Source organism: Cryptomeria japonica, chromosome 3, assembly GCF_030272615.1.
Source record: "Cryptomeria japonica chromosome 3, Sugi_1.0, whole genome shotgun sequence".
NCBI classification, from domain to species: domain Eukaryota; kingdom Viridiplantae; phylum Streptophyta; class Pinopsida; order Cupressales; family Cupressaceae; genus Cryptomeria; species Cryptomeria japonica.
In genome coordinates, this window is record NC_081407.1 from 441,128,764 (window position 1) to 441,156,572 (window position 27,809).

The following is a 27,809-nucleotide window of genomic DNA, read 5'->3' on the forward strand; positions in this document are numbered from 1 at the left end:
GAGTCGCACATCCTATTACTTCTTTTCAGCGTAAAGGGAATAACTTTGAGTGGACGGAGAAGTGCGAGAAGGCCTTTTAGGAACTTAAGAAGGCACTTACTAGCACACCTATCCTTGTAGTGCCAGATCCCTTAGCTGACTTCATGGTTTGCACAGATACTTCCCTAGAGGGTTTAGGAGCAGTCCTTATGCAGGATGGTAGAGCTATGGCTTTTGAGTCTAGGAAACTTAAGAATCACAAGCATAAATACCCTACTCATGACCTTGAGCTTGCAATAGTAGTACATGCACTTATGAGGTGGAGACATTTCCTTTTGGGTCATCATTTTGAGCTTCATTTAGACCATCAAAGCCTTCAGTACATATTCACTCAGCCGAATCTTAATGCACGTCAGAGGAGATGGATGGAATTCTTGTGCAAGTATGATTTTGATGTTCAATACATCAAAGGGAAAGAAAACGTAGTTGCTGATGCTTTGAGTAGGAGACGTCATGAGGTATACACCATATTGAAGGGCACGGACTTGAGAGATCGGATAATGCAGCAGTTGCCAGAAGATGGATGGTATTTAGAGGTTTGCCAGGCCATACAATCTCAGGAAACTTTAGAAGGGAAATATGTGGATTATTCCTTAGAGTCCGATGGATTATTATGCCATAGAGGGTGCATCTATGTACCTTCTTCCAGGGGATTGCAGGAGTTCATTACCACAGAGGCTCATAGAGCCCCCTATGCAGCACATCCCAGAGTTAAGAAGATGCATGCAGACTTGAGGCAGTTATATCATTGGCCAGGAATGTGGTAGCTTATTGCTAAGTTAGTAGCCTGATGCCTCGAGTGTCAGAGAGTCAAGGTGGAGCACCGCCATCTAGGTGGGTTGCTCCAATCTCATGCTATACCAGAGTGGAAGTGGGATACTATATCCATGGATTTCATTATTGGTCTCCCTTTATCATCTTGTCAACATGATGCCATCTTGGTGATGGTTGACAAGTTGACCAAAGTGGCCCACTTTTCACCAGTTTGGACTACCTTCACAGCACTAGCAGTAGCACAGGTGTTCTTGCGAGACATTGTCAGACTTCATGGCATTCCATGCAAGATTATTTCTGACAGGGATTCCCTCTTTACTTCTTCCTTTTGGAAGGCATTACAGGCAGCTATGGGTACCAAGCTCAATTTCAATACAACCTATCATTCAGAAATAGATGGTCAGACAGAGAGGGTTAATTAGGTTTTAGAGGATATGCTTTGCATGTACGTCATGGATCACCAGACCAGATGGGAAGAGTACCTTCCCTTAGTGGAGTTTGCCTATAGCAATGGGAATCACACATCTTTGGGGATGCCACCCTATCAGGCATTATATGGGAGACCTTGTAGGACACTGTTGAGTTGGGACTGCATAGAGGACAAAGTTGCTATTGGTCCTGAGATAGTTTAGGATATAGAGCAGCAGATGGATTTGATTAGGTAGCATCTTAGAGAGGCACAAGATAGACAGAAGAAGTATACAGATGTGAAGAGGATAGATCATAGCTACTTGGTTGGAGATAGAGTCTTCTTGAGAGTGCGACCGCATAAGAGTCCAATCCATTATGGAAAGGGTTCTAAGCTCGCACCTCGATTTGTAGGACCATTTGAGATCCTTGAGAGGATAGGACCAATTGCCTATCATTTAGCATTGCCACCTAGCCTGTCACGCATCCACGATGTGTTTCATGTTTCAATTTTGAGGAAACATATATATGATGAGTCTCATATTCTAGATTGGGATGCCTTGCAGGTGGAGTCAGATGGGCAGCTAGATTTGGAACCCATTTGCATTTTGGCATGCCGGATGCTGGCCCTTTGAGGTCGAGAGCTGGACTAGGTTAGGGTCCAGTGGGATTGCTATGATGAGGTTACAGCTTCATGGGAGGATGCAACATGTATGAGATCACAGTACCCCCACCTTTTTGATGAACTCCAGGAGGAAGTTCATGCCTAGAGGGGGAGGGTGTGAGGCCCTACCCTGACTCATCCTGGCATTTCTATTATTTTCATGATGAGACTATTATGGATGCTTTATTTTTATGCATTATGGATTTAGAACTTATATGATTCCATGATTTGGATAACATTGATGTATATTGATGCTTCATTTTTATGCATTATGGATATGAAACTTTATATGATGCTAGAATAGAATTACTTTGAGATGATGTATGTCATTATTGGATTTGTAGGACTTAATTATGATAGGATGCTTATAATATGAATGGATCAAATTTTGAGGATTATGATAATTATTTATGTGGATCAATTGGGATATATGAGATATTGAATTATTACTGCCAATTGTATGAGTGTTTGATGTGTATTCAAATTCATGTGTTTAATAATATATATGTGGCTATTTGGAATTGCTAATGTGTAAATTTAGATGCGCAGGAAAATTATCCATATAACCATGGAAATATTATGGAGAACCAAACCTAGACCTATGTACATTTGTAAAGCTAGGGGTTGTCTATTTGGAGAGACAACACCCCATTTGTATCAGATTTTATTTGCAAAAGTAAATGATGCATGTGTGTTAAATTGATTTTATTAATTTATGTAAATCCAACAAGACATAAATTCCATGTGTAATTTTTATAATGTATTTTATTGTGTCACTTGACACATGTGCTAGTTAGTGTCATTGATTTTGACTTGTCTCCTGGAGGGAGTTTGTTTCTACCAAAGCCCATTCCAAACATTTGAGTGTGGTGCCAAATTTTCCTTGGGTAGGGAGTCTTGGGAGTGGTCAACTTAGGTTTGACCCATAGGTTAACTTCAGTTGGGTTTCTAAGGGGTCAAATAGACTCCTAGGGTTAGTTTTAGGGTTTTTCCAAAGGTCCAAAGGGTATACCTATGGGTTGGGTAGTTTTAAACATGTGACTACTCCCATGTGACTGTTTAGTCACCTCAAAAAGTGGTTTTTCCAAGGTGAGCGAAAATTCAACTTAGAAGGTTCCTCCTAGGATAGACAACCTTCCTTTTTGGTGTCAGACTCTCTTCCCCATCCTCTCTTACCTTTTCTCTTTCCAGTTTTAGCAACATGTAAGAGGTTAGGAAGACCAACCAATGGGAACTCTCACTCTACCCAAGGGGTTGGGAAGAGTGAGAGAGGCCTTCTTAGGCAAGGATTAAGGACTTAGTGAGTTAATCACCCACTCTCCATTGTTGGAGATCATGCAATTTTGAAGAATAGTTGTAGGATAGAATTTTGGCTAACTGTTGGTGAAAAGATTGTGTGGTTTTGGGCTGCTCATCCCCAACTAGATCTATCAAAACCTTTGGGCAGATTAAGGTTGGTTCTTACTCTCTTTTTGTTTATGTTGTATGTGCATGTTTGAAGAAATACTTGTATGAAAGAGTTGTTTATATGTATTTTACTTTGTGAAAGAAAAAGTGATTCTTCCCTTTGTTTCTTTTTATGTTTTTTCTTGTATTGGGAGTGTCCAAGGCCTTCTACTCTTGGGAGAGTAGGATGGTCTTGGGGTGGAAGAAGTTTGATAGCCTTGTGTTGGAGGCTCTCCTTTAAGGAGAGTGATCTCAAGGGTGTTCTTTTGTGACCCTTCCTGCATAGCCTTGTTTATGCATTTGGGGGTCATAAGGAGAGATGGTATGGCTTACATGCCTTTGGGGGGCATAAGGATGTGGAGATGTATTTGTGTTGTATTTGGTTGCCATGAGGTGGCTTGAGATGTTCCATGCTTGCAGTCTCTCCAATGGTATTTGGTCCACTTCCACCCTTGGAAAAATCATCACAAGTTGTGGTGAAGTGTAGCCTTGGTTGGGAAAATTGTTTGTTGTGTGTTTATCCCTTGTTTGTTGTGGTTGTATGTGTGTAACTTGTCTAGTGCTTGGTTCTCCAAGCTTGGGGGTGGCTTCTAGTTAGCCTAGGCTGGGAGGTGAGCACTCCATGGTCAAGCCTTATGTTATATTTGCAGGTTACTTGGAATGGGAATGGGAAGGAAAAAGAAAGATAGAAGTTGCTGGTTTATATTTGACTTGCAAAAAAGTTTAGGGAAGGGAATAATGTATTTAAGTTGCAGCTATTTAAAGAAAAGCTAAATGTTGTATTTATTTTTCAAAAGAAAAGAAATGTATCCATTTTATATTCAAGTCTTCATTCAATGGAAAAGAGAGGCTTGTTGGGTTTCATACCCATTTGTAATGATAACAACATTCTATTCTAAATATGCTATAAGAAGTACTTCATTCTATTAATTTACTTTTGCAAAATGAAATGTATATTCTTTTATTAAGTCCCTATAGTTACTAAAATGATATTTTGTTGTATTCTTGTTATATTGGAAAATAAAAGTTCATTTTATTCCTTCATGCAAATTGAAATTTTGGATATGGGAAAAGCAAGCATTTAGGCATATTTGAGATAGATACGAATATAATAAATGACTAAATAGGTTTAATATGTCTACCTCTAAATTGATTTTAATGTTTCCTAGGCTAAAGTAGTTGCTGTTAAAATTTATTACTTTCTGTCATTTTATTTATTGCAGAAAATAAATCTAATTAGTAATCCATTGCTAAAGTTATCTTCTAGATTTGTTAAAAGGAACAAAAAAAAAAATACATTAGTTAAATTTGTTAGTTTAACAAATTTGCTATTATGTGTTTAAAAAAAAAAAGAAAGTGGAATATTTACAGATTTAATCTTAGGCAAAATGAGCAAAGAATGCTCCCTATGTTATTTGTAGTTGTAGAGAAAATGGTTAGTATATGTGTTAGTATTTCATATATGACAGAAATTAAAACTATTACTTGCACTATAGATCTGTGCCTAGTTTATAAAAAAGAAAGAACTCGTGGCCATAGCTTTACTCCCATTTAATTCAGTAATATCCTGGAAGATAGAAATAACAATATGCATATATGAAAATTCCATATTATACCTACCCTTGTTTTAACCAAAGAAAGATTATATATATATATATATATATATATATATATATATATATATATATATATATATATATATATATATATATATATATATATATATATATATATATATATATATATATATATATATATATATATATATATATATATATATATATATATATATATATATATATATATATATATATATATAGAAGTGTTTATATATACATATATAACTATATATATATTTATATTTTTTTTTAAACCCAAAAAAAAAAGAAAAGAAGAATTTTAAAAAAAAAATTAGGTTATGCAAAAATCGGGGGGGTTTTGGGAAGGTTGAACCACTGTGTAAGCACACAGTGGCTGGAGCGGCTCGGGCCGCCACTATGGCTTCCCACAGTGGACAACACAGGGGCCGCCACTGTGGGTAACCACAGTGGTTAGCACAGGGCCTTCCACTGTGGGTAACCATAGTGGAAAGGCACCCGGCTGCCACTGTGTTTACCCACAGTGGCATCCGGGGACGCCCTCCACCTGGCGCCCATTACACAATGCTCCTCCGCCCCTCCGCTCATCCCTCCATGGCCGCCACCTCTCTTGCCCCTACACAAAACACACACACAAACACACATGCCCTAACCCAAATTTCAGGTTAGGGCAAAACACAGTATAGTGTGTTTTTAAAAAAAAAATAGATGTGTGGTAGTTATCAAAAAACTTAGGGTTCATTCGAATATAAAAAGAATTAAGAGAAATAAAAGAAAAGGGGGAAAAACCCTATTCAAATTTTGAATAGGGTATCCCATGCATTTTTTTTAGAATATTAATAGTTTATAATTAAATTCTTTAAGTTAATAAATTTATATGGGTACTAATAGATGAATACTTTAATTATATTTGCATAATAGTGAACTTAGTTAAGGCATTTTCTTAATTAGGAATATAGTTTTATATTGCATAGATGCTATGTAAAAGCTTATAAGTATATATATATATATATATATATATATATATATATATATATATATATATATATATATATTTTAATGGGTTTAAATTGAAAACTAAAGGGTTTTTAATTTATTAACCTGTATTAATGAGTGCCTTGCTAGTATTTTGGCCTTAGGGATTTATTGATTGGGTCAACATTAAGAGTTTATAACACTAAAACTTTTGAGGTCATTTTACCCTCTAGGGGAATTTTAAATGCATTATATTTATCGCATATTTAATGCTAAGTTTTAATAGTCTAAATACTAGTTTTAATTTAATTGATGCTTCGAGTAAATAAAAGATTTATTTTGTGCTATAGTTAAAAATTAATATACAATATATCTATTGTTAAATTAAAATATAGGTGTGTTTAGAATCTAAGTGCTTGAGTTAATTTATCAAATTTCTATAGCGATTGAAAAGATTAAATGAGAGGAATAATATCTCTTGCAAATTATTTTAGGGATTTTTATCTAAACTAGGTTATTAATTAAAATTTGATGAGATAATAATAATTCTTTCGGAAAATTAATATTCCATATTTAATTTAGATTACCTTGCTTGCTTGATCTAGTGTTTAGATTATTATTGGTTGAAAAGAAATCAAACGTAGTTAAGAGAAGACTTGTTAATGCGTTATTTAGTAAGTTTAGTTTTATTAAGTAAGTTTTAAAAATAAAAAAAAATTATTCCGTTTGTGCCCAAAAGTTTGAGCATGACATTTTGGTATCAGAGCAAGGTTTCCAACACTAGGAACCTTTCTCCATTACATTTCTCTTTAATTATTTAATTAAATAAATTATATATATATATATATTTATTATAGTTAATTTTAAATAAATTAAATCTTTCTTCGAAAAATTATTTATTTATTTCATTTTATTTTATTTTCTTATAAGGATGCCTCCAACTACGCGACAAGCTCGCAAACGTGGTAGAGGCCCTAGGCATGAACGCATGGCACGTGAAGAGGTCGATAGGGAGGAATCAGTTTCGGAAGGGAACCCAGAGGCTCCTCCCGAACGGCCAGATGACCCAAACTAAGACATCTTGTTAGCTCTACAGAACTTGATTGGCATAGTCCAGGATAGGCTTTTGGCAGTGGATCATCATGTTGAAAACTAGAACTCAGGGAGCCATAGAATAGTAGAATGAGAATGGAGTAGGAGTCCACCTCCTAATCCCATAGAGGGTCGGGTAGGGCATGAGCTTGAGTCCGTTCACCTACCAACACCACCTCTAGTAGTAGCACCAGTGTATTATGAGAGGGCACATCAGGATCCAGGGGATCTAATCAGAGAGGTTATGCACCTTCAGCCACCATCTTTTGGGGGATCTATCGATGGGGTAGAAGCAGAGGCATGGCTTTTGAGCTTGGATAGGTGCTTTGCATTGCGCTCCTACAAGAGCAATCTAAGGCACGTATAGCAGTCCACCTATTGAGAGAAATGGCCTCCACATGGTGGAGACAGGAGGAATATAAGTGTGGCTTAGTGGCAGATACTCTCACATGGGAGATTTTCATAGAGAGATTCAGGGAGAGGTACTTATCAGAGCACTACAGACAGTACAGGGTGGATGAGTTCCATGACCTCCAGCAGAAGGGTCTTTCAGTGACTCAGTATGAGAGCAAGTTTTTCGAGCTCTTACCGTACGTGGACTACCTAAAAGATGAGAAGCTTCTCATCAACTGATTTATCAAAGGGATGAATGTCGGCATAGTAGGACTGGTGAGGATGGCCGCTCCAAGGAGCCTTCGGGTTGCCATGGAGAAGGCCTTAATAGCAAAGAAGATTTAGGTCAGACCTCAGGACTCGAGGGATCAGTCCTAGAACCCAAACCCTACACCCTAGACTTACGGATTTCAGAAACCCCATTGGAAGGGTAACAACAGACACACATCGGGGTTCTCCAAACCTCCTCCTCCATAGCAGTCATAGAAAAACTAGAGACAGAGGCCTCCGCAGAGTCAGCAGGGCGTAAAGCCCAAGCAGTGGCAGTCTTAGGGTCAGAGGCGAGATCAGCGATCTCAGGTTCCTTACACACCTCCGGTGAGGACTCAACAGTCCTCCAGGGGTGGGTATAGTGGTTCTAGCAGAATAGGGGGACAACCTTTCTCCAGACCACAGGGTGTGCAATTTTAGGCACGTGGCGCTTGCTTCACATGTGGAGCCATGGGACACATGGCAAGAGAGTGTCCTCAGGGTCAGATGGTAGGCAATCAGAGGATGGCAGCATCAGAGTTGACAGTTGGGGATATGGGCAAGTCCCATAGGGTCTTCGCAGTAGTTGACAACCGCTAGGTAGAGCATCAGGCCACAGTTATTGAGGTTGTAGGTATGATCAGAGGTAGCAGTGTATCTATATTATTTGATTCAGGAGCTACTGACTCTTTTATATCTCCATTGATTGTGGAGCGTTGCGGGCTAGTGTCAGTTAGACAAGAAGTCAGTTGGGAAGTGGAATTAGCTTCAGGGGCTAGAGTGTTAGTAGAAACAAAGGTTAGGGGATGTCAACTTTAGATTGGCAATACCACCACCTTAGTAGACCTTAGAGTTACACCACTTGGATCATATGACATTGTACTTGGCATGGATTGGCTTTATGCCCATAGAGCCAAGATAGATTGTCACCTGAAAAAGATCGAGTGTGAGGATGATCATGGTTCTCCCATAGTAATCACTGGAATTTAGAGACCCGTGTCTCTTCGTATGATTTCCGCAATGCAGCTTAAGTGGAGCATGCAAAAGGGATGCCAGTTATTTGCCATCACCATTAGTGATAGAGAAGAAGAAGATGAAAAGGAACCATCTATTGATGACCATCTTATCCTTAAGGGATTTTCAAACGTATTTCCTTCAGAGTTACCCAGTATGCCGCCACATAGAGAGATTGATTTTCATATAGACCTTGTACCAGGAGCTGAGCTAGTTTCAAGAGCACCATATAGGATGACCACAAATGAGCTTAATGAGCTCAAGATGCAGCTTGAGGAACTCCTAGAGAAGGGCCACATTCATCCTAGTGTATTCCCTTGGGGTGCACCAGTCATCTTTGTGAAGAAGAAGGATGGATCTCTCCGATTATGCATGGATTAAAATCAGTTAAACAAAGTAACCATCAAGAACCGATAGTCTTTGCCTAGGATCAACGATTTATTCGACCAACTTCAGGGTGCCAAAGTATTTTCCAAAATTGATCTGAAGTCAGGGTACCATCAGTTGAGGATAGTGGATAGTGATATCCACAAGACCGCATTTCGCACTAGATATGGCCACTACGAGTTCACTGTGGTTCCATTCAATCTTACAAATGCCCCAGCTATTTTCATGAGTCTCATGAATGGAGTATTCCGCACATTCCTTGACTGTTTTGTGATTGTGTTTCTCGACGACATACTAGTATATTCACAGGATGAGAAGGAGCATGAGGAGCACCTGAGACAGGTTTTGCAGTGTTTGAGCAATAATCAGTTGTATGGCAGTTTGTCAAAGTGTGCTTTCTTTAGAACAAAGGTCAAGTACCTTGGTCATGTTATATCCGGTGATGGGATCTCAGTTGACCCATCAAAGATCAGAGCCATTATGGATTGGCCAGTGCCAACCAGTGTGATAGAGGTCAGGAGCTTCATGGGCTTAGCAAGTTATTATCGACATTTTGTTGAGGGATTCTCTAGAGTCGCACATCCTATTACTTCTTTTCAGCGTAAAGGGAATAAATTTGAGTGGACGGAGAAGTGCGAGAAGGCCTTTTAGGAACTTAAGAAGGCACTTACTAGCACACCTATCCTTGTAGTGCCAGATCCCTTAGCTGACTTCATGGTTTGCACAGATACTTCCCTAGAGGGTTTAGGAGCAGTCCTTATGCAGGATGGTAGAGCTATGGCTTTTGAGTCTAGGAAACTTAAGAATCACAAGCATAAATACCCTACTCATGACCTTGAGCTTGCAATAGTAGTACATGCACTTATGAGGTGGAGACATTTCCTTTTGGGTCATCATTTTGAGCTTCATTTAGACCATCAGAGCCTTCAATACATATTCACTCAGCCGAATCTTAATGCACGTCAGAGGAGATGGATGGAATTCTTGTGCAAGTATGATTTTGATGTTCAATACATCAAAGGGAAAGAAAACGTAGTTGCTGATGCTTTGAGTAGGAGACGTCATGAGGTATACACCATATTGAAGGGCACGGACTTGAGAGATCGGATAATGCAGCAGTTGCCAGAAGATGGATGGTATTTAGAGGTTTGCCAGGCCATACAATCTCAGGAAACTTTAGAAGGGAAATATGTGGATTATTCCTTAGAGTCCGATGGATTATTATGCCATAGAGGGTGCATCTATGTACCTTCTTCCAGGGGATTGCAGGAGTTCATTACCACAGAGGCTCATAGAGCCCCCTATGCAGCACATCCCAGAGTTAAGAAGATGCATGCAGACTTGAGGCAGTTATATCATTGGCCAGGAATGTGGTAGCTTATTGCTAAGTTAGTAGCTTGATGCCTCGAGTGTCAGAGAGTCAAGGTGGAGCACCGCCATCTAGGTGGGTTGCTCCAATCTCATGCTATACCAGAGTGGAAGTGGGATACTATATCCATGGATTTCATTATTGGTCTCCCTTTATCATCTTGTCAACATGATGCCATCTTGGTGATGGTTGACAAGTTGACCAAAGTGGCCCACTTTTCACCAGTTTGGACTACCTTCACAGCACTAGCAGTAGCACAGGTGTTCTTGCGAGACATTGTCAGACTTCATGGCATTCCACGCAAGATTATTTCTGACAGGGATTCCCTCTTTACTTCTTCCTTTTGGAAGGCATTACAGGCAGCTATGGGTACCAAGCTCAATTTCAATACAACCTATCATTCAGAAATAGATGGTCAGACAGAGAGGGTTAATTAGGTTTTAGAGGATATGCTTTGCATGTACGTCATGGATCACCAGACCAGATGGGAAGAGTACCTTCCCTTAGTGGAGTTTGCCTATAGCAATGGGAATCACACATCTTTGGGGATGCCACCCTATCAGGCATTATATGGCAGACCTTGTAGGACACTGTTGAGTTGGGACTGCATAGAGGACAAAGTTGCTATTGGTCCTGAGATAGTTTAGGATATAGAGCAGCAGATGGATTTGATTAGGTAGCATCTTAGAGAGGCACAAGATAGACAGAAGAAGTATGCAGATGTGAAGAGGATAGATCATAGCTACTTGGTTGGAGATAGAGTCTTCTTGAGAGTGCGACCGCATAAGAGTCCAATCCATTATGGAAAGGGTTCTAAGCTCGCACCTTGATTTGTAGGACCATTTGAGATCCTTGAGAGGATAGGACCAATTGCCTATCATTTAGCATTGCCACCTAGCCTGTCACGCATCCACGATGTGTTTCATGTTTCAATTTTGAGGAAATATATATATGATGAGTCTCATATTCTAGATTGGGATGCCTTGCAGGTGGAATCAGATGGGCAGCTAGATTTGGAACCCATTTGCATTTTGGCATGCCGGATGCTGGCCCTTTGAGGTCGAGAGCTGGACTAGGTTAGGGTCCAGTGGGATTGCTATGATGAGGTTACAGCTTCATGGGAGGATGCAACATGTATGAGATCACAGTACCCCCACCTTTTTGATGAGCTCCAGGAGGAAGTTCATGCCTAGAGGGGGAGGGTGTGAGGCCCTACCCTGACTCATCCTGGCATTTCTATTATTTTCATGATGAGACTATTATGGATGCTTTATTTTTATGCATTATGGATTTAGAACTTATATGATTCCATGATTTGGATAACATTGATGTATATTGATGCTTCATTTTTATGCATTATGGATATGAAACTTTATATGATGCTAGAATAGAATTACTTTGAGATGATGTATGTCATTATTGGATTTGTAGGACTTAATTATGATAGGATGCTTATAATATGAATGGATCAAATTTTGAGGATTATGATAATTGTTTATGTGGATCAATTGGGATATATGAGATATTGAATTATTACTGCCAATTGTATGAGTGTTTGATGTGTATTCAAATTCATGTGTTTAATAATATATATGTGGCTATTTGGAATTGCTAATGTGTAAATTTAGATGCGCAGGAAAATTATCCATATAACCATGGAAATATTATGGAGAACCAAACCTAGACCTATGTACATTTGTAAAGCTAGGGGTTGTCTATTTGGAGAGACAACACCCCATTTGTATCAGATTTTATTTGCAAAAGTAAATGATGCATGTGTGTTAAATTGATTTTATTAATTTATGTAAATCCAACAAGACATAAATTCCATGTGTAATTTTTATAATGTATTTTATTGTGTCACTTGACACATGTGCTAGTTAGTGTCATTGATTTTGACTTGTCTCCTGGAGGGAGTTTGTTTCTACCAAAGCCCATTCCAAACATTTGAGTGTGGTGCCAAATTTTCCTTGGGTAGGGAGTCTTGGGAGTGGTCAACTTAGGTTTGACCCATAGGTTAACTTCAGTTGGGTTTCTAAGGGGTCAAATAGACTCCTAGGGTTAGTTTTAGGGTTTTTCCAAAGGTCCAAAGGGTATACCTATGGGTTGGGTAGTTTTAAACATGTGACTACTCCCATGTGACAATTTAGTCACCTCAAAAAGTGGTTTTTCCAAGGTTAGCAAAAATTCAATTTAGAAGGTTCCTCCTAGGATAGACAACCTTCCTTTTTGGTGTTAGACTCTCTTCCCCATCCTCTCTTACCTTTTCTCTTTTCAGTTTTAGCAACACGTAAGAGGTTGGGAAGACCAACCAATGGGAACTCTCACTCTACCCAAGGGGTTGGGAAGAGTGAGAGAGGCCTTCTTAGGCAAGGATTAAGGACTTAGTGAGTTAATCACCCACTCTCCATTGTTGGAGATCATGCAATTTTGAAGAATAGTTGTAGGATAGAATTTTGGCTAAGTGTTGGTGAAAAGATTGTGTGGTTTTGGGCTGCTCATCCCCAACTAGATCTATCAAAACCTTTGGGTAGATTAAGGTTGGTTCTTACTCTCTTTTTGTTTATGTTGTATATGCATGTTTGAAGAAATGCTTGTATGAAAGAGTTGTTTATATGTATTTTACTTTGTGAAAGAAAATGTGATTCTTCCCTTTGTTTCTTTTTATGCTTTTTCTTGTTTTGGGAGTGTCCAAGGCCTTCTACTCTTGGGAGAGTAGGATGGTCTTGGGGTGGAAGAAGTTTGATAGCCTTGGGTGAGAGGCTCTCCTTTAAGGAGAGTGATCTCAAGGGTGTTCTTTTGTGACCCTTGTTGCATAGCCTTGTTTATGCTTTTGGGGGTCCTAAGAAGAGATGGTATGGCTTACATGCCTTTGGGGGGCATAAGGATGTGGGGATGTATTTGTGTTGTATTTGGTTGCCATGAGGTGGCTTGAGATGTTCCATGCTTGCAGTCTCCCCAATGGTATTTGGTCCACTTCCACCCTTGGAAAAATCATCACAAGTTGTGGTGAAGTGTAGCCTTGGTTGGGAAAATTGTTTGTTGTGTGTTTATACCTTGCTTGTTGTGGTTGTATGTGTGTAACCCGTCTAGTGCTTGGTTCTCCAAGCTTGGGGGTGGCTTCTAGTAAGCCTAGGTTGGGAGGTGAGCACTCCATGGTCAAGCCTTATGTTATATTTGCAGGTTGCTTGGAATGGGAATGGGAAGGAAAAAGAAAGATAGAAGTTGTTGGTTTATATTTGACTTGCAGAAAAGTTTAGGGAAGGGAATAATGTATTTAAGTTGCAGCTATTTAAAGAAAAGCTAAATGTTGTATTTATTTTTCAAAAGAAAAGAAATGTATCCATTTTATATTCAAGTCCTCATTCAATGGAAAAGAGAGGCTAGTTGGGTTTCATACCCATTTGTAATGATAACAACATTCTATTCTAAATATGCTATAAGAAGTGCTTCATTCTATTAATTTACTTTTGCAAAATGAAATGTATATTCTTTTATTAAGTCCCTATAGTTACTAAAATGATGTTTTGTTGTATTCTTGTTATATTGGAAAATAAAAGTTCATTTTATTCCTTCATGCAAATTGAAATTTTGGATATGGGAAAAGCAAGCATTTAGGCCTATTTGAGATAGATACAAATACAATAAATGACTAAATAGGTTTAGTATGTCTACCTCTAAATTGATTTTAATGTTTCCTAGACTAAAGTAGTTGCTGTTAAAATTTATTACTTTCTGTCATTTTATTTATTGCAGAAAATAAATCTAATTAGTAATCCATTTCTATAGTTAGCTTCTAGATTTGTTAAAAGGAAAAAAATAAAAATACATTAGTTAAATCTATTAGTTTAATAGACTTGTTGTTATGTGTTTTAAAACAAAAAGAAAGAGGAATATTTACAGATTTAATCTTAGGCAAAATGAGCAAAGAATGCTCTCTATGCTAGTTGTAGTTGTAGAGAAAATGGTTAGTATATGTGTTAGTATTTCATATATGACAGAAATTAAAACTATTACTTGCACTATATATCTGTGCCTAGTTTATTAAAAAAAAAAGAATTGATGGCCACAACTTTACTCCCATTTAATTCATTAATATCCTGCAAGATAGATATAACAATATGCATATATGAAAATTCCATATTATACCTACCCTTGTTTTAACCAAAGAAAGATTACATATATATATATATATATATATATATAGAAGTGTTTATATATACATATATAACTATATATATATATATTTCTTTTTAAACCCAAGAAAAAAAGAAAAAAAGAATTTTAAAAAGAAAAAATTAGGTTATGCAAAAATCAGGGGGGTTTCAGGAAGGCCAAACCACTGTGTAAGCACACAATGGCCAACGCGGCTCGGGCCACCACTATGGCTTCCCACAGTGGACGGCACGGCGACCACCACTATGGACAACCACAGTGGTCGGCACGGGGCCTTCCACTGTGGGTAACCATAGTGGAAAGGCACTCGACCACCACTGTGGCATCCGGGGACGCCCTTTGCCTAGCGCCCATTATAAAGCGCTCCTCCGACCCTCTGCTCATCCCTCCATGGCCGCCGCCTCTCTTGCCCCTGCACAAAACACACACACAGACACACATGCCCTAACCCAAATTTCGGGTTAGGGCAAAACATAGTATAATGTGTTTTTAAAAAAAAAAGAGATGTGTGGGTAGTTATCAAAAAACTTAGGGTTCATTTGAATATAAAAAGAATAAAGAGAAATAAAAGAAAAGGGGGAAAAACCCTATTCAAATTTTGAATAGGGTATCCCATGCATTTTTTTTAGAATATTAATAGTTTATAATTAAATTCTTTAAGTTAATAAATTTATATGGGTACTGATAGATGAATACTTTAATTATATTTGCATAATAGTGAACTTGGTTAAGGCATTTTCTTAATTAGGAATATAGTTTATATTGCATAGATGCTATGTAAAAGCTTATAAGTATATAAAAGAATAAATATATATATTTATTTTAATAGGTTTAAATTGAAAACTAAAGGGTTTTTTAATTTATTAACCTGTATTAATGAGTGCCTTGCTAGTATTTTGGCCTTAGGGATTTATTGATTGGGTCAACATTAAGAGTTTATAACGCTAAAACTTTTGAGGTCATTTTACCCTCTAGGCGAATTTTAAATGCATTATATTTATCTCATATTTAATGCTAAGTTTTAATAGTCTAAATACTAGTTTTAATTTAATTGATGCTTCGAGTAATTAAAAGATTTATTTGGCACTATAGTTGAAAATTAATATGCAATATATCTATTGTTAAATTAAAATATAGGTGTTTTTAGAATCTAAGTGCTTGAGTTCATTTATCAAATTTCTATAGCGATTGAAAAGACTAAATGAGAGGAATAATATCTCTTGCAAATTATTTTAGGGATTTTTATCTAAACTAGGTTATTAATTAAAATTTGATGAGATAATAATAATTCTTTCAGAAAATTAATATTCCGTATTTAATTTAGATTACCTCGCTTGCTTGATCTAGTGTTTAGATTATTATTGGTTGAAAAGAAATCAAACGTAGTTAAGACAAGACTTGTTAATGCATTATTTAGTAAATTTAGTTTTATTAAGTAAGTTTAAAAAAAAAAAAAAAAATTATTCCGTTTGTGCCCAAAAGTTTGGGCATGACATAAGACAAATGAATCACATCTAGCCTTCAAAACTTCGCTTCCAAACTATGAAAAAGGTGAACAATATAAATCAAAAGATGACAAAGTCAAAGCCAAAGTGAAATACACTTATACATATGATGATGTGGTAAATGTCATCATTGTTAAAGATAAAACACCTTCAGAACCAATCAATTTCATTACAAGAAGCAAAGCGAAGGTCACATTTCTGGGTATAACAAATGAATCAACATCCACTTCATGACAATATAAATTAGTGGAACAATTGCAAAGAATACCTGCTCAAATATCAATTTTGGAACTTCTCAAAGTTTCACCTATGCATAAAGAAATTTTTGAAAAAGATCTAACAGAAACAACAATTTCCAAAGACCTGGATGTAGATCAGTTCCAAAATATGGTGGGACACCTTATAGCCCCTCATTGCTTATCATTTTCTAAAAATGATAGCGCATCCTTGCAACATCCTCACAATGCTCCCTTACATGTTGAAGTCAACATTAATAAAACTCATGTCAAACACATACTCATGATGGTGGATTTGGCTTAAACATGTGTGCATTAAGTTTAATAGAGGCTTTGGGATATTCAGAAAATGCAGTAGATCCAAAGAAGAAAATAACCATTAAGGCTTATGATGAAGAAGAGTGTTCTTCTAAAGGAACTGTGGTGTTACCAATCAAAATAGGACCTGTGGAAAGGAATATGTTATTTCAATTTTTCTATTTGAACCTCTCTTATAACATTCTTCTGGGAAGGCCATGGATTCACAACATGCAAGCAGTTCCTTATACATATCACCAATTCAAATTTTGTTAAAACTGATTGGAGAACACTTGGGAGAGACTATCCTCAAGAACATTCTATCTATAACATTACCTACTCTACACAAAATTATGACTATTATGTCATGAACCTTGAAGCACCTAACAATGATGATGACCATGACTTACCCCTTCTTCATCCAGAACTAATTGATTGGGATAACCTAGAAAGCCCTGAATTGGATGTATTTTCTAATGACCATGACTTAGTTGTGTATCTTAATGTTGTTGAACCCATAACACCTAAGATATCTTCCATCATGGAATCAAGTAACGTTTCTTGCAGACAGGAGAATGCCAAACTTTCTAGTCGCAAAATTGAAATACAACAAGCAAAAAGACCTAGTGCTGAAAACCATTTCATGGCAACACTAGATGAATCAAAAAGAAAAATAAAGGACATATCTAATGGTGAAAACCTCTTTGATGTGCCATAAGATGGAAAGTTTGACATCCTCCTTGCATATTTTTAAGGAGAGATCTTCTATTCTAATAGAACCAACAGAAGCATAAACATTGGCACACCAAAGGATCCCAAGATACTTCATTCTACTACATCATTATCAGATAAAGAGAGGAAAGAATACATATAATTCTTTAGACAAAGACAAATAAATTTTGCTTGGTCCTATACAGACATGCCAGGGTTTAATCCAGATCTTATCATGCATCATCTCAATATGGATCTAAAAGCTAATAAAGATGAATCCACACATCGCTCTCCTTGTAAAACCTGAGCTAGAAACTATTAGGTATGGGTTTCATAAGACCTGTTGCCTATCCAAAATAGGTTTCAAGCATTCTGCCAATGTGAAAGCCAGATAAAAGCATAAGAGTCTACACCGATTTTAGAGATTTGAACAAGGCATGTCCCAAAGATGATTTCCCACTACTTAATATTGATATAATTATGGACTTATCAGTAGGACATGAGATGTTTTCATTAATGGATGGATTGTCAAGATACAATCAAATAAGAATTGCCCCTGAAGATCAAGAAAAGACAACATTCACCTATGCATGGGGTACTTACTGCTAGAATATTATGCCATTTGGGCTTAAGAATGTAGGAGCAACTTATCAAAGACCTATGACAATATTTTTTCATGATATGATGCATACATTTATAGAAGATTATGTAGATGATATACTTGAAAAATCTCATACAAGAAAAGAACATTTGAACATCTTGGGCAAGATCTTTGATAGGCTTGAAAGATATCAGTTAAGATTAAATCCAAAGAAATGTGCATTTGGAGTAACCTCTGGAAACCTTCTTGGGTACATTATATCAGCTCGTGGAATTGAAGTAGCTCCAAAAAAGGTCAAAGCTATCATGGAAATGGAGTCACCTAGGAACATAAGTCAATTACGTTCTTTACAAGGAAGATTACAATCAATCAGAAGATTTGTCTCTCAATTACCAGATAGATGTCATCCAGTCACTCATCTTTTACACAAGAATGTTCCATTCAAATGGGATCAAAAGTGTGAAGAGTCTTTTATGCAAATCAAAGAATATCTCATGAATCCTCCAATACTTGTATCACCAATCATAGGGAAACCATTGTTACTTTATATCCCAACAACAAATGTATCAGTAGGAGCTCTCCTAACACAACATGATGAAAAAGGAAAAGAAAGAACAATGTATTACATCAGTAGAATACTTGTCAGCTATGAATTCAATTATGCATCAATAGAGGAGACATGTATAGCAGTTGTATTTGCAACTTAGAAATTGTTACATTATATGCTGACTCATCCTATGAAACTGATAGCAAAGATAGATCCACTAAACTATTTATTGAACAAGTCAACTTTGATAGGCAAAATAGCAAAGTGGTTTATGCTACTAAGTGATTTTGATATAGAATATGTTTCTCAAAAAGATATCAAAGGATAGGTCATTGTTGATCAATTAGCTGAAGCACCTTTACAAGATGACATACCATTGCACATTGAATTTCCTGATGTAGACATTTTGACAATAAGTACAAAATTTTGGGAGTTGTACTTTGTTGGTTCTTATACACAATATGGATTAGGTGTAGGAATTTTTTTCATCACACCTTAGGGACACACAATTCCAAAATCATATAGACTATAGTTTCCATGCACAAACAATATTGCAGAATATGAAGCATTGACTATTGGTCTCAAAATGGCTATTGAATGGAATATCAAGGAATTACATGTCTATGGTGATTCACAACTTATCATAAACCAAATAAATGATGATTATCAAACTAAGGATGACAAGCTCATGCCTTACAAACAGTTGCTAGAAGAGTTTAAAGAACACTTTAAAGAAGTATCATTCACTCAGATCCCAAGAAATGAGAATAAAGAAGCATATGCAATGGCTACAATAGCATCTCTCTTGTAGAATCAGGAGAATTAACAATGTTATGAATTTCTGGTGGAAGATATCTTAACCCCTAGCATTCAATCCTAGCATACCTACATGATTTTCTATATATCAGGAACCAGTCAATCCTTATACGGCCAAACTTATGAGTACTTAAAAGAGAATATCCTTCAACTGACCTATCCCGCAATCAGAGAAGAAATTTTATCTGTCAGTCATCCCTCTATACTATTATTGCTAATACTTTATATAGGCGAGGTCTAGATAGCACTTTATTGAGATGTCTTGAATGAGAAGAATCTGAGAAAGTTCTTAACAAAGTTCATGCAGGTATTTGTGGCACACACTCAAGTGGATTAACATTGGCTAAGAAACTTCTTCGTATGGGTTACTATTGGCCTACTATGGAGAGAGATTCATTCACATATGCCAAGAAATGCAAACAATGCTAGATCCATGGGAATCTCATCCATGCACTAGCACAAGAATTGTATCCTATGACAGGATCATGGCCATTTTCTCAATGGGGCCTTGATTTGGTAGGTAAGATAAATCCTTCATCCTCTAATGGACATAAGTTCATTCTCACTGCTACTGGATATTTCATTAAATGGATTGAAGCAGTACCTCTGACAAAAGTGACAGGAAAACAAATATCATCATTTATCTTGAATTATATAATCTGTCGCTATGGAGTCCCTATGACCATTATCATTGATAATGGACGGCCATTTAAGAATCAACATGTGAAGGAACTATGTGAGCTATTCCATATCTAACATAGGTTTTGTACTCCATATTATCCACAAGGAAATTATCAAGTTGATGCATCAAACAAGACTATCTTGAAAATATTGAAGAAAACAATTAATGAAGCTAGAAAAGACTGGCACATTCAGTTAAATCCTGCTCTTTGGGCATACTGAACCAACATCTGCACACCAATGGAGGCAACTCCATATTACTTAGTTTATGGATCAGAAGTCATATTACCAATATAAGTAGAGAAACCTTCTCTACGAGTTTCCTTGAAAGGTCTTATACCATAAGAAGAAAAATGAGTCTCTAGACTTCAAGAACTTGAGTTGATTCAGGAACATCATCAAAATGCAATAGATCATTTGAAGGCATATCAACAGAGAATGTCAAGAAGTTATAATTACAGATTCAAGCTACACATTTTTCAGATTGGAGATATAGTTCTAAGGGAGAATCTAAGAAATCAACAAGACCAATAAAAGAAGGGTAAATTTGAACCAAATTGGTTAGGTCCTTTTGTCATAGTAGCAACATATGGCTCAAGAGCATACAAGTTATCTACTCCTGAAGGTGATTGGTTCGATGAACCTATCAATTCCATCCATCTCAAGAAATAATATGCTTTAGATGTAAAGTCCTGGAATTTTTTTTAAAAAAGCATATAAAGTCTTGAAGAAATCAATAAAAAGCAAAAAAGCAGAAAATCCCTAAAAAGTCATAAAATAGTGAAAACAGAAAAAAATAAAAAAATTAAAAATTTAAATTTAAAAAAAATAAAAATATGGAAAAAATGCAATAAATTTAGACAGTGAAAACCTAGTAAACAGGCGCTATCTAAAAAAGTGAGTTCTTCCATCTATGAGATCACTTTGTGCACCTATCCACTCCATCCTAATCGCATCTATAGCTTCCATCTATCTTAGCTCCTCCATTGCTTTGAACCATTTCATAGAAAATATGCAGCTTACCAACAATTATCAATCTTTGACATACTTGTCATAGTCACTGTCTTAGATTTTATCAGAATCAATCAATCTGCATTTGTATCCCACCATGGTTTGGATCTTGATCATTGTTCATACATCCATAATAAAGCTTGTTTCTGTTGGGGGAAAAATCCTAAATCCTTTTGCTAAGGTGATCTTTTAAATCTTTGAAAATCCGAAACATTCGGAAAACTTAGAAAAACCAAAAACATCTAGGGTTTTGAAACAAATAACAAGCAACAAAGCAACAAAGATCAAGGCCTTTTATAGACAACTAAATCATGAAACTCGGGAAATGAACAATCAACTAGCAAGTCATGAAAGATTATCAATGATCATTCATCAAGATGATTATATCAGTTAATGACCATGAGAACATGTGAATGACATACAAGATTCAGTGTTTATATCTTGATTTTATTGCTAATCATGTACACTATGCGACTCAAGGATGTCCATGAATCAAGAAGCTATGATGGGGCATGATTATTTTATTTTGATTATTGTCTATGGTTTATCTCTTATTAAGGTATGTACTTGTCTAAGGATATGATCGATAAAAGATCAAGGAAGATGTTCTAAGTCATGCATGAAAGGGGATAATCCTTGTCTGTTCTGCAAGAAATACTCAGGTTAGCTTGGTTCATTATATCAAGTTGCTTTTATTAACTTGCTATATTAAAATCCCTATAAGAAATACTCAGGTCAGCTTAGATCTTTATGTTAGGTTGCTTTTATTTTCTTACAACATTTTAAAGCTCAATGATGAAGTCAAGCACTATTACAAGACATCATATGAAGAATAGAAGAATAATTTTAGTTAAATTATTTTTAGATTAGCTCATTATTCATCTGCATTATAAGCATTAATTGTCAGTTGCATTATAAGAATTTCATTTCATTCATAGATCAATGGTCATAAATAAATATTGAGTATACTTGGACAAACAAAAACAATTTGCATTTGATCATTGTAGGTGCATTTATCTTTAGAATCATTTTAATCATCATTCATTTCATTTAGTTGCATTTCAATTGTTGCATTAGTTTGCATTCCATTAAGTGTATTTCATTAATCATGTAGTATATCATCATTATTATTTACATTAGGATCATTATCATTGTTGTTCTTTTTATCCACTAAGGTCATTTAGCTGCATCTTTGCACTTAGATTCATTATAATCATAAGCATTACATATAAACATCCATAAATTACATTTCATAATCATAATTTGCATTTAAAATCATCAAACTTGAAATCAAAAACATTCCATGTCGATTATTTTCATTTCAAAATCATTATATACACATAAAAAATACACCAAAAATCAACATTCATTTGTATTCCCATATAGATCATTGCATTTGCATCATTTAAGTAAAGCATATCATTTAAGTTAGTGATCATTTTCATTTGCATCCACGGTCATCAAAATAAAAAATAAAAAGCATTTTTCATTTCATCATCATTGCATCATATAGAACATCATCATCATGAAAAGAAAAGAAAAGATCATCATAACATCATCCATGTAATCTGTGCATATAGATCATCATCATATAGAGTAACATGCATAATAAAAGATCATCATATAGAGTCCATGTCTGCATATAGATCATCATAAAACAATAAAAAGTCCAAGTATACAATGATATCAAATAAAAAATACAAGTGCCTCATCAATCTAAATCAAGTCAAGGTTGTTATGTGCCACTACCACTTGACTCTATTTGCCTCTATGGCTGTGGGCGAGAAGATCCACTATCACATGATCACCACTCCTCTAAGGAGGTCCCATGACTCCACCACTGCTAGTATCCATCCTCATAGTGGTATGATAGCTATCTGCCCTCTATCTCTCTGCGACTAAATCCTCATATAATCATCACCAGTGTGTTGTCTCCTTCCTTTCCTGAACTAGTGCTCTAATAGTATCAGCTTATAGAGTACCCGATCCAACCTTCTCAATGTGATCAAGAAGACCCTAAGTATCTTGATGTCTCCTAGTTGACTTGTCCCTCTCTGTCATGAGTGTTTGTACCTATGCTCTAAGCTTATCTATCTATTCTCTGAGACTATCCAAGGTATCCTACTCTGGCACATCATGCAAAGGAACATGACCCTGAATCCCCTCATCTCCATCTCCCTATCCACCTACTAGAATCTCATCCTGAGTAGCTCTCAAAACCCATCATCTAATGAGAGGAACATGATCCTCTGAATCCTCCTCCTCTCCACCATGAGTTGCAATAACCATACAATCTGGTTGAATTTGACCAAAATCAATGCCTCTCCCACAACCCCCATTCAGTCCAGTAATCCTGCCTCCTCCTGTAGAGGGTAATCCTCTCACTAATCTCATACCTATCCCACTAGTCTCTCTCCCAATCCATCTTGCATCTCTCCCACCCATGGGAAGTGGTCTCCCAATCCTGCCAACTGGTCCAAAAGGTCCTCCATGGACTCTCAATCAACCTCCTCTCTGTCTGGGTCTCCTATCGCCTCTGCCTCCATCACCTCCAGCCTCCTGGGCATCTCTAATCTCTCATCTCCATCTCCATCTCCTAATGTTGGGATCATCTGAATCATCATCCTCATCTCTTGAGTTGGGAGGAGGGTTTGTTGGATCGGTAATCTGAGAAAAAGGATGTGCAAGCATGTACTGAGCATAATCTGCAATCACCTCAGGATCTAGAATGTGTAATCTCAAATCATAAGCCACCCTTGGAGTAGCCAGATACTCTGTGTGTGTTATCTCAAAAGATAAAGATGGTCCCCAATATCACCTATCCTTGTACCATCGTGCATGTATAGTGACACCAGTAGGCATGTGCTGAATGATACCAAACCGTCTCAAAATGCAACTAATCAACTGCCGCTCAATAATGTATGGAGTACGACAAATAAGATATCTACTCTACATAACATATGGTAATGTTTGTGCATCATCCATCCATGGCTCATAGTTGATATAAGGTCTCCAAATAATGTTATCCAATGACCAATACTCCATCTGACCCAGCTTATGTTGAGTAAGGATACCTGCATATAAATAGACATATGGCTGCCTCTCACCACAAACTCTATGATGAATAGGCCAAGTAATAGCAATGTGCTCCCAACAATAGATTTGTAAAAGTGTGCATCCCGTTGATAGAATATCACTCTCATCAAAAACAACTTGATGGAGATCATGATAAAATGAGTGAGCATGCAAACACCCCATGTATATCGAGTTTGATGTTGCATCATGCTCTGAAGAATCTCACCCCAACCAATAACAAAACCTCGAGATCTCTTGTCTAGATAGATGAATCCCCCAATCAAACCTGCAAGAATCATGGGGAGTGACTCAAAATACATTATCATATCCTCCCATTGGATCTCTCCTCTGGAAATGCTCTCATCACCAAATATGGCTCTACAGGCCTCTGTCTCTCCACGATCTTGAAAATCATACTGGACTAACTCACCAGTCAAGGGGATGTGGAGAATCCTGTAGAAATCCTTGGGTGTCACACTAATCTCACCAGCGGGCAGGTGGAAAGTGTTATGCTCGCTATACCATCTCTTTGCTAAGGTAGTCAACAATCCCTTATTATGGGTAATATCAGACATATATAAAAAATGGCATAATCTACAGGCATCTATATGTCTAACCTTAGCTTGTGTAAGCTCTAGCACTAAGTGACGCATGGCTGGGAATTTCTCCCCATATTGGAGAACATCGAGGTTCTCCTATTTAACAAGAGAATTTGATCTCTATCAACCATCAATCATATATCTATCAAATCCAAAGAGATTGCTAATCTATCAAATCAACAATTGGTACATCTTTTCAAATGAAGCAAATCAGGCTATCAAATCAATCTAAACCTATCAATCATGGTTTTCTATCAATCAATGAGTTCACCCAAACTCTGTTATGCTCTTCATCAGAAATTGAATCAGTTTCTTAGAGCTAATCTATCAATCTATCCAATCAAATCAATCAATCATTTATCCTATCAATCAACATTATCAAAATTATATCAATCAAGACATCAATCGAATTCCTATCAATCACATTTGAGCAACAAAATGCCTAAATCAAATCATCAAAATGAATTTTAACATGAACAAAATCAAACAAATTCATTTGAAACAAAAGCATTAACCTTTTTAACAAAAATGCTATTCTATTAAACACGAGCACTAAACCAAGTAAAAGCGCTAACCTTTTTAACAAATGTGCTACCCAATATGTCAAAAATGCTAAATCAATCAAAAGCGCTAATGTTTTTCACATTTGCGTGAACACATCAAATGAAAGTGGGAATTCTACAAAAGTGTTAACATAAAAAGCAAAGGCGTAAACAAAACATTCATATGCACTACTTTAACGGAAGTGCTAACATACAAAACAAAAGCGCAAACCAAAAAAGCAAAAGTGTTAACATGCAACGTCGAAAATCGAAAAAATTCAAAAACAACCTAAAACATGTCAAAAAGCAAGGAAATTCGTACGAAAAGTTGACAAAAAGCTTGGAATAAGGTACATACCAGATAACCATAGTCAGGAGATCATTGATATCATCAAACACACTCAAATCGATGTTTCTCCAATAGAATCACCATTTTGCCACCTCACCAAGATAATTATCTTCACTCCACAAGCCGACAAGGATGCAAATGAGATTAAAATTAACTTTGGTTAATTTTATATTACCATTTGGAAGGGTAATTAATGCTTTTGAATGGGGCAATTTTATTTATTTTTCACAGATGAGTTTAATTGAAGGACCCTTTCAATTATTGTGAGATCAATCGCTTATCCAAAAATTTCAACAATTTCATGATCAATCTCCCGAGGGGGCACACAATCGGGATTTTTATCTCCAATAGGTGCATTATCAAGACTTGATTTAATCTTTGAAACAATGTTGTCTCAACATCATTTCAAAGAGAGGCAAAATGTATACTCATAAAAATGGCTATGAGCGATTAAATAAATATTTTATTTTTTATAATAATTATTCTTCTATTAAATAGTTAATTTGAAAAGATTAATTTATTTAATTCATTTCATGTCTTTCTATTAATTAATTTAATTGAAATATTTTATTAATTAATTCATTTATCCTTTTCCTCTAATCAATTAATTAAATATCTAATATTTAATTATTCCTTCAATCAATTAAATATCTAATACTCAATGCTTATTCTTCTATCCTATAGTCTCAAATATTAAATGATTTCTAAATTATTTAATTTCATTTCCAACTCATCCTTCCATATCCACTTCATATTTTCTTTGCCAACTCATCCATCATGTGGCTAAATTAATTTAACAAAATTAAAATAAATAAAACATTTATTAGCCACTTATCTCCAACTTCCAAAATAAATGAAATATTGTGTACGTACACATATTTCTTAACCTTCTTCTATATTCTTTCCAACATCCCTATATCTTAGGAAGGACTTGAGTCCAGTGAAAACTTTAAGAAACCCCCTCTCAAAAAATTATATAAAATCTTGGCGAATATTTAATTTTTTTAAAAGAAAATAATAATTTTTATTGGCTAATATTTCCTTTTTTTAATGAAAATATTAATTTTATTGGCGAATTTTTTTATATCAATTTTTTTGGGTAGAAAATATTGGCGAATATTGGAAAATAATAAGAGTATGCATTAATTACTATTGCAAATCCTTTTATTTAAAAATTAGTTTTTTATAGGAAAGTAGAGACGTGAAGGTGGAAATCATTAATGAGTTTAAGTGGTAGGCTCTATTTTATTTAGTTTCTATCATTAATTTAAAATAATCTAATAGTCCTCTTTGTATTTTGCAAGATAAAATGTACCCAAAAATTGTAATACTCATGGGGGCCAAAAATTGCTTTTAGACCATTGATTTTCATTGAGGTCAACAATTCAAAAGCAATTTTAATCCCCACAAGTATAACAACTTGTAGGTAAAATTTACCTCATGGAATACAATTAAGGTCATTAGATTATATTTTAAAGCAATGGTTGAAACTAACGATTGTTGATATAACCCTAAAGTAACGAATAATTATGATATGTTATTAGCGAATTAATTTAGATTTCTACAATAACTTATTAAAAATTGGATCCAATCATGTATCGAATAATGTGGCTAATCTTTGAGTTAAAAAAATTAATTAAATAAATTCTCTGGCGATTTAAATGACATTAAAATAAAAATTCATAAAAATTTGGCGATTTAGGTCACCTTAGAAGTTGAACTTATTAGCCAAATTTTGATTCCCAAATTTTAAAAAATAGCCAATTGGCGAATATTAGCCACTAAAATTTTCACTACTTGAGTCTACTTGTCCTCTCATGCCTAAATCTTCTCCAACCATCCCTATATTCCTTTAGTCATCAACCTAGTCAAGGTGAGATGAGTGACACTTGTCTTCCCCTTCCCCCTTTCTCTCAACCTTCACCTTTGCTCACAACCATCCAAATTTGCAACTCTGATCATGACTATTTGTCTAGGACACATCATATTATCCTCTCAAAGTCTATAATTGTGGGAGTTTGAGTTGAGAAAGAGTTAGTCTTCAAGTGAGTTTTCAAGTTAACAATTTGAGTAAACTTATGCATCTGTGAGTTTTATCTTGAAGCAATTAACAATTAGCAATTTCGCATAATCATTTTAACATAATCATTTAGCTTTAAATCATTTGCATTACATATCATAATATCAGTTAACTATCATTTATCAATCCATTCTTCATATGTCATCTTGGAAACTACCAATGCTTGTCTGAGAGC